This window comes from Podarcis bocagei (assembly GCF_964188305.1).
Source record: "Podarcis bocagei genome assembly, chromosome: 14".
NCBI lineage: Eukaryota > Metazoa > Chordata > Lepidosauria > Squamata > Lacertidae > Podarcis > Podarcis bocagei.
Window position 1 is genome coordinate 29,777,439 of NC_138139.1, and position 8,524 is coordinate 29,785,962.

Here is an 8,524-nt window from a genome sequence, read left to right on the forward strand (position 1 = left end):
TACGGCAGGCAAGAAGGCAGGTGGGTTAGTGCTCCCTGCCCAGGACACAGCAGCTCCTTCCTAGCTGGTGTCCATGGCTGGAAGCGTTATTCTTATCCCTTGGCAGGAAAGTGGGGGCGCAGAAGGTGACCACAGGGAAATTCCTTCGAAGCCCTGTCATGCCACGAACTGTGAGGAGGACGTGCCCCTGGAGGGGGCCTGGCTGGCTAGCGGAACAAGTACAGGCTGTGAGCCTGATGCTGGTGACTAGTCCCCAGTTCCTCATTTCCATGAAAGCTTGAAACACAGCTCAGTCTGTAAAGAAGTCATTTTCTTCTTGCTTTATTTTGTTTAACTTGCAATTTACCGGCACGGCCAGAAGCAATAATGCTTCTGAATACCAGTTTCTGGAAACCACAGGAGAAGGAAGATCTGGGGCAAAGCTTACTCTGGGCTGTAGCCAGCTAAGTCCTGCGCAGAGTATACCTGTTGGAATCAATAGGACCAAGTTGTGTACATTAATTTCAATTACCCTACTTTGAGTAGGACTAGCACTGGCTGCAGTCCTTTAGTTCCTAAGTTTCTGACCAGGCTGAGTTTCAGACTTCCATGCACATCAGGAGCTGGGAAATAGCCACCAACTTAAGCATCTCCCAGAAGCCCAGCCCTTGGAACTGGAGCCAGGATGGAAAGGGCCATTGACTGGCTGGATTCTCACAGACCAGGCTGGGGAGCAGGAGAGAGCAGCACACACCCCCTTTATGCCAAGTGTGCTCACACCAAGAAAAGTTACAGAGCATAGGCAGAAAAGGCTTTAGAGCATGACAGCCACCTTCTTCCACTGAAGAACAAACAGAATCCAACACTTTGTTGTCACCTAACTTTTCAAAAGCTTAAAGCTTTTGAAAGCTTAAATGGCTTTTTGGGAAGAGAAGACTACTAGACAGATTTGTGGAATAGAAGGAGAGCTCTCTCAGGTCCTAAATGGAGCCCCTATTTTCAGAGGCAGTCTACTTCTGAGTAGCAGGTGTGCAAGAGAAGCACCAGGGAAAGCCTTTGTGTTTATGACCTGCTTGAAAAAGTCCCAAAAAGCTCTTGCCTGGCCATGCCACAGCTGGAAGCAAAACTGCTGGTGAACTATGGAGAGGGGGGGTCCTGCACCCATCTGGCTAGGTGACTTCTTGGGGTCTTCTTTACTACTTGTGTATTTAATGAGTATGTAGGGAAGATAGCAGAGCATAACCAAAAGTCAAAGCTGGCACCACTTTTCTTGTGGGGAGTGGCGGTGGGAATAGATTTATTCAGAAACTAGTTATTTCAGACCCAACCCTCAAGCGGTTGGTTGTGGGAGGCCAGTGAATGGTTGGTGAGTCACTCCAGAACTGTGACTTAGCAAAAACTCTGATGCAGCTGGATATAGGAAATGATAACAGGTTGCCTCCATGTTCTCTTACCTGCCTACTTCTATGCAAACGGATATCTTTAGCAACTATCTACAATTTTCAGGTGCATTATGTCAGTGGTCCTAACCACCACCTTTTAAGGTAAATAAATATTATCCTCCCCAGAATGCTGATGGGGAGGCTGATGTGCTTAAAACCTGGTGAGTTCATGACAGGGGTGAGATTTCACTAATTGTTTGCTTTATCAAGGGGCATGATGCCATTGAGAGATTCACAACCAAAAGGTTTCTGCACCCAAGGAGCCTACATTCCAGAAAGATGCAGACTCCAAACCTTCAATAATATGCGCCAGCCCTGGCTAGCTATGGGTCCAGTTCTGTTCCCTATGTGGGTGCTGAGTTAACTAAGCATGTTTAGCTCCCTGTAATTAATCCTACGACAGTGTCAGTGTTTTAAGCACCAACACAAATTGTGGTTAGTGTCAAACTTGGCAAGGCATGAGAGATCTATGATGGGAGCCCTTGGCATTTCCTTTGAAGAAAAATATTTGTGGTGGTGACAATGCTTGGATAAGAGCCACACTTTCAGAATAAAAAAAATGCTCACGCCACACTGATTTTTTTAATTGATAAGAAATACATTGGAAACCAAAAAGAAACGACTCCTATGTTATAAACCAAGCACTGCTAGAACACAAGTACTTTAAAATATGATCATGGGACATCCAGAAAGTATAAAACAATGCAGCTACACAAGTACATGCATCATTCCCAAAATATAATTATAAACATGCCTCTCACATATGTACCTTAAGTATGTGTACAAACTCAATGTGCATTTGCCAGGTAATCTCATTTATATCAGGTCTCATTTGAGACAAACTCTCCTCATGAACACAATACTCTGCTACACTGAAATGTTTCAAGGTTTCTTTGGTTCCTTCCTGCCACACTTGCCACCCTCTCCTGTCACACCAGTGTGGCACACCACCCCCTTTGAGAGCCACTGCCCTAACCCCTATGCTGTGCTCAGGATGAAGATGCATGAGTTACTAAGACACCTTATGGGTCAGTTCTTGTGAGATGCTCCAAGGAAAGTTCTCTCTGCAGCAGAGAGATGGAGGGTTGGGTTAGAGAAAGAGTGTGGGGAGAGGGGAACGACAGCCCAATCCATTTGACCCCTCCTGGGCTTCCCTCCCCCCTTTGAGATCCAATCATAGCTCGCCTGCTATGTCACCTAGTTTAACCCTTTCTGTCTCTGTGAAGTTTTAGAATAGAATTGCTTTAATGTAATGATGGTTTTACTGTTTTACTCTCATTTTAAACTTCTCTGAATTGTTTTCTTTTTTTTTAAACAATCAAGCAGTGTGTAAATTTTGTTAAATAAATAAATAAATAAAATTTCCACCATGAGCGCGGACTGCCTAGCAGCAAAGCCACACCAGGGCTAAAGCATTTTCAGGAGGAACAGAGATTGAGGGAGGGTCCCACGCAGAAGGAGGCGGATGAGGGGATGCGGCAAGAGGAGCCGGGTGCTGTGCCCAGCGCTGCCTTTGCAGAGCCAGGGAGCCCGCTTGCTCGGGGTCAATGGGAGAGAAATCCCAGCCTGAAAAGGCAAAAAAAAAAAAAAAAAAAAAAAGCTCCCGGCCTTTAGCAGGCGAGGAGTTAACCCAGGCTGGGAGGCGGGTGGTCCTGCTGCAGGTCCGGCCTTCCGGAGAGGCGGCTCGGAGGGCTGGGCCAGGCTTGCTGCCAAGCCCATGGGAAAATCTGTCCCGTGGAGAGGATTTCTTCTTCTTCTGACTCCTTGCTCTCGGACTAAGTCACACAAAAAGAGCGGCCTAGATCCTGGGCTAGACCCCCTCTTTCAGAGCAGGGGTGCAGAAGCTGGGGCGGGTCGCTTCGGGAGCTGTTGCTGCTGCACGGTTGGGTCTGAGGCCAGGATCGGGACCAGGAGACCCATTCTGAACCAGCAGGAACCGGGTTGAGGGACACAGGATGCTTGATCCCAGCCGGGGGGCGGGGGGCATAAGAGCATAAGAGGCAGGAGCGGCTGCTGACTCAAGCTCTGTGGCAGAGCAGCCCCCCCCCCCCATCAATCCACCCAGGGATAGGCGCCCCTGCAGACGCTCCAGGCACCCTTAGGATAGAGGCAGAAGCAGCTTCGGGCAGGGGTGAATAAAGGTGTCATAAAAAAGGACAAAGGTCCCACCCGAAAACAAGTAATCAGCCCAGCCATGTTGGCTGGGAAAACACCAGCCAGACTTGGCACAGGTTTGCTTCCTGCAGCTCTCCATAAGCACTGGAGAGAGCGAAAGAGATGGGGTGCCCCCACCCCGTGTGCCAGTTCCAGTTGGCAGCCTCCCAAGCCCTCCTGTACTCCCAGCAAGGAGGGCTGGGCTTGAGGGGCAGGTGCTGGGAGTGGGCCTGATACCTAGGCTAGGCTTGGAAGTTGCACATCCTTTCTGGCAGTGCTGTCTCCAAGGTGGCGTAGTGACACAGCCTTTCCTAGCCTGATGCCCTTCTGGTTATTTTAGACAGGCAGTGGCCAGGGACGATGGGAGTCTCATGACTGGAATGTAGTAAGTGAGGGGTATAACCTATAGGCCAAACAGGAAGGGAGGGGGGTAGCATTATGTGGAAAGGTGGATCAGGGGTATGCTTTCAGTAAGGCTTTTGACAAAGTCTCCCATGATGTCCTTGCAGAGAAGCTGGCAATGTGTTATTGTTAGGTGGATTTGTAGCTGGTTGACTGACTGAACCCAAAGAGGGCTCACCAGCAGTTCTTTGTCATCCTACAAAATGACAACTGGGGTGCTACAGGATTCTGTCCTGGGCCCAGAGTTGTTAAACATCTTTATGAATGACTTGGATGAAGTAATTGAGGAGATGCTCCTCAAATTTGCAGATGACACCAAACTGGGAGGAGTAGTTAATATCTCAGATGATAGAAACAGTACTGCTCTATTCTGCCTTGGGTCAGACCCCACCAGGAGTCCTGTGTCCAGGTCTGGGCACCACAGTTTAAGAAGGATATTGACAAGCTGGAACATTATGCAGAGAAGGGTGAACAAGATGATAAAGGGTCTGGAAACCAAGTGCTATGAGGAATTATAGCCATCTTCAAATATCTGAAGGGTTGTCCCATGGAAGATTGAGCAGGTTTGTCTTCTGCTGCTGCAGGTTGTAGAACTCAAACCAATGGATTCAAATGACAAGAAAGGAGATTCTGACTAAACCTTAGGAAGAACTTTCTGACGGTAATTGCTGCTTGACCATGGAACACACTACCTCAGAAATGGTGGACTGTCCTCCACTGGAAGCCTTTAAATAGAGGTTGGATGGCCATGTGTCAGGGGTTCTTTAGCTGTAACTAGATGACCCTTGAGACACCATCCAATTCTATGATTCCCAACATTTGAAGGCATTCGAGGGCACCAGGTTGGGGAAGGCTGACTGAGAACAAATCCAGACAGTGGCCAGATTCCCCATGCAGCACCTTTATTTGCTTGCTTGTTTAGATTTCTGTCCTAGTTCAACTTTAAAAAGTGACGCACATTGGGGCAAAACATCCTAATTTCACATAGATGTTTTGGGGGTGACTGACCAGAGGATCTTGGGGTCGTGGTGAAAGCTCAAAATGTCAACTTAGTGTGTGGCAGCTGTGGAGGGGAAAGCAGCAAAATACATAGGGGTCATTAAGACAGGGGCTGAAAATAAAACTGCTGGCGTCATAATGATGTTATACAAATTTATGCTACAAACACACTTGGAATACAGTTCTTGTTACTGCACTTTAAAAGAGATATTGTAGAGCTAGGAAAGGTTCAGAAAAAAGCAGCTAAAATGATGGTGGATGTTGGACTTGGCCCCATGCTCATGGCCCTCCTCTTCCCGAAACCCCCAGCCAGGCCACTCTAGGGCTCTCCTGCAAGGAGTGAGTGCTGCCTTCGCTTTCCTTGTTCAAGCAAAGCAGCTCCTTTCCTGGCAGCCCTGACTCAACATTCATCTGGGGCAAGCAGGAGGAAAGGGAAAACCCTCTTGAACCTCTTTTTCAGGACCTCCCCACTGGTCTGCTTCCCTATCTGTACTTAGCCCTTGCAGGGACACAGGATGCCTCCATTCTTCACACAAGGACCACAGCTCAGTGCCCACCCAGGTGCCTCTTCCAGGATTTCCCCCCTCTGCCTCTGGCTCCATAGGGATCCAAGCCAGTCTGTCGGCTGACCGCTCTAGTGTTTCTCCCCCTTCCCTTCCCCCAGAGCTCCTTTTATAGAAGGATATGAGGCACTTGAGAACATAGAACCTAAGAATAGCCCTGCTGGGTCAAGCTGTGGCCCATCTAGTCCAACATCCTGTCCTCTCAGTGGCCAACCAGATGTCCCGATGGGAAACCTGAAAGCAGGACATGCATGCATTCCCTTGCAGCTGCATATAACTCCAGCTGTTTGCTGTCAGGGATTTGCTCCCTGCAGAATGAGGCTCTGACTCTGCATCCAAGTAGGTGGGAAACATAGTGGGATATTCAACTGAGTTTTAGTCAGAGCAGACCCACTTCAGTGAACAATACTAGGTTAGGTCCATTAATTTCAGCTCTAGCAGGTCTACCTGGAGAAAAACATAGTTGAATACCACCCATAAGGGTGTGGCAGGGTGGTCCTTAGCAGCCCTTCCCTACAGGGATACAGCAAGTCCCCTATAGAACCATAGAGCTGGAAGGGACCCTGAGGATCATGTGGTCCAGCCCCCTGCAATACAGCTGCCCCATACGGGGATTGAACCAGCAACCTTGGCATTATCAGCACCACGCTCTAACCTGCTGAGCTATCCATGAGGAAAGGCGCTGAGTGGTGTGGGGGAAAGTGAGCAGGGAGTTCTGAAAGCTGGGATCATGAAGCTGATTCAGGATGGACAAAAAGGAAGGACTTCTTCACACAACATAGCGATGCTATGGAATTTCCTGTCAGAAAATGTAGTGATGGTCACCAACCAGGAAGGCTTTAAAATGAGATCAGAGGAATTCATGGAGGACAAAGCAATGCAGTGGCTACTAATCACGGTGGCTAGAAGCAGGAAGCCTCTGCATACCAGTTGCTGGGAATTGCGTGTGAGGAGAGCTGCTCCTGTTGCACTCAGGTCCTGCTTGTGGGCTTCTTCTATTTGAGGCATCTGGTTGGCCATTGAGAAAACAGGATGCCGGATTAGACTGGCCCCCTTTGACTTGACCCAGAAGTCAGCTCTTCTTATGCTCTTATGCATCATAACAACAAAATAATAATAGGTTCCTTAATGGTCTTAGAAGAGCCTGCTAAATCAGGCTAATAGCCCTGCATCTAGCCCTGCATCCTGTTCTCACAGATGCCTGTGGGAAACCAACAAGCAGGAACTGAGCAGAAGTGCACAAGCACATCCTGCAGCAACTGGGATTCAGAGAAGCATTGTTCCCTCCAACAGTGGAGGCAGAACATAGCCATCATGGCTAGTAGCCACAGATAGCTCTCTCCTCCGTGAACTGGTCTAATGGTCTTCTAAAGCCATCCAAGTTGGTGGCCATCTCTGCCTCCTGTCGGAGCAAGTTCCACAGTCAGCAGCCTTTGCCCCACACTTAACACTTGCCAAGCCTGCAAGATAAGATGTTCATCAGGAGAGTATATATGTTCGTGATGCAGTTGATTATTGCTGCTGAATTGTTTTATGGGCTTCCTCAGGGTCACTGGCAAATCGGGAACCCACGAGGACAGACGGCTCAGGGGAAACAGCAGTTGAACTATGCCGAGATGGTTGCTCATACCTGCTTGCAGCACTGATGAACCTGCGCCCTGCAAGGTGCCAAGAGAACAGTTGGCTATCCTGTTTTAGAAAAAGTAGCTCTTCCCCACTCTGGGATGTGTCCAGGGAGTTTGACTGCCTGTAAAAGGGCTTATCCTCTGCTTTGAACATTGCTCAATTGTCACCCTGGCTGATTCAGATCAGGAAGTGCTCAAAGTTTTTTTCCAGTCATCCATCAATGCCCTGTTATCACAGCCTAACGAAATAAAATAATACAACGGGGAAACAATAGTTGGCAGCAAAAGGAGGGCACTTATGCCACCCCGACCTCAGTAAACAGCCAAAGGCGTCACAAGTCTGAGTGGCCCAAGCAACTGCTGAGAATGGCCATAGCTACTGAGCTTGCATGCAGGAGGTCCCTGGTTCACTCCCCTTTAGCATCTCCATGTAGTAGGGAAAGGAAAGGACAATACTCAGCTGGATGAGCCATTGGTCTGGCTTGGTATAAGACAGCTTCCTCTGTTCCTCTGCTGACCATCAATTCCCACACATCACACCTAAGCAACTCAGAAGCTTCTGCATCCTGCAAGCTGCTCCAATGCATTCATGTTTACATTTTAAAATGTGCTCTAAGTTGCTCATAGGGCTTTGGGTAACAGGCAACTAATGAGTCAAACAAATTATAAATAATCCCAAATACTAACTGGCCAAAATAGGAAGAACAACAGCTTCACATTTTCCAGTCCTGACAACCCTTCACATCCCATTTATCCACTCTGATTTACTTGAAGAATGAGCAAAATGAACCAACCTGCAGCTTCCTGAGGCAGAAGGGAGAGGTCTGTGCCAGATGACCAAGAAAAGGATCCTAACGTTCGTTAGGTGGAAGAAGTCATGGCTTGTAAAGTGAAACCGACTTCCAAAGAGTATCAAATTGGGTAACCTCCTGTGGGTGGAACGTCCCGCTATCGGACTTGCTGAGCTGGTTCTAGGAGTGCCACTGTGGTTTTGAGGAAAGGGAAGCTGATGGATCTACGATGTGCCAAAACAAGATAACCACTGCCTCCACCCACCCACCCAGAGAGGCAGATGGGAAGGGAGCCCTATGCCCAGCAAGGGTTCCACCATTACCAGGGGCAGCAGAGAAGAATTAGGCAAACATGGTGGTCACAGCCTGGAATAAGGGAGCCTTCTCTCTTCTCAGTCACAGGGTGGATGGGAGCAGAAAAAACAGCAAAGTATTGTGCCTCCTTAAAGACCAACAGATTTCTTACGGCACAAGCTTCAGTCTTCTGCAGTCCATGGAAGCTTATGCTAGAAGAAATGCTGGTCTTCAAGCGGAAAACAATATTGTTTTGTTACTATTTAGGAATATGA

The 8,524-nt window shown here is 48.3% G+C and overlaps 1 protein-coding gene across 2 annotated transcripts in view; it reads right to left on the reverse strand.

Moving 5' to 3' along the window:
- ANPEP (alanyl aminopeptidase, membrane) overlaps positions 1-8,098 on the reverse strand; it is a 30,347-nt gene extending 22,249 nt beyond the window's left edge. The window contains exon 1 of one of the 2 annotated variants that reach the window (XM_081170127.1): positions 7,955-8,098. The gene's annotated coding sequence lies outside the window, so the exon portion shown is untranslated. The remainder of the gene's footprint in view (positions 1-7,954) is intronic. The other variant, XM_081170129.1, reaches the window with a different exon arrangement.
- Between the last annotated feature and the right edge of the window lie 426 nt (positions 8,099-8,524).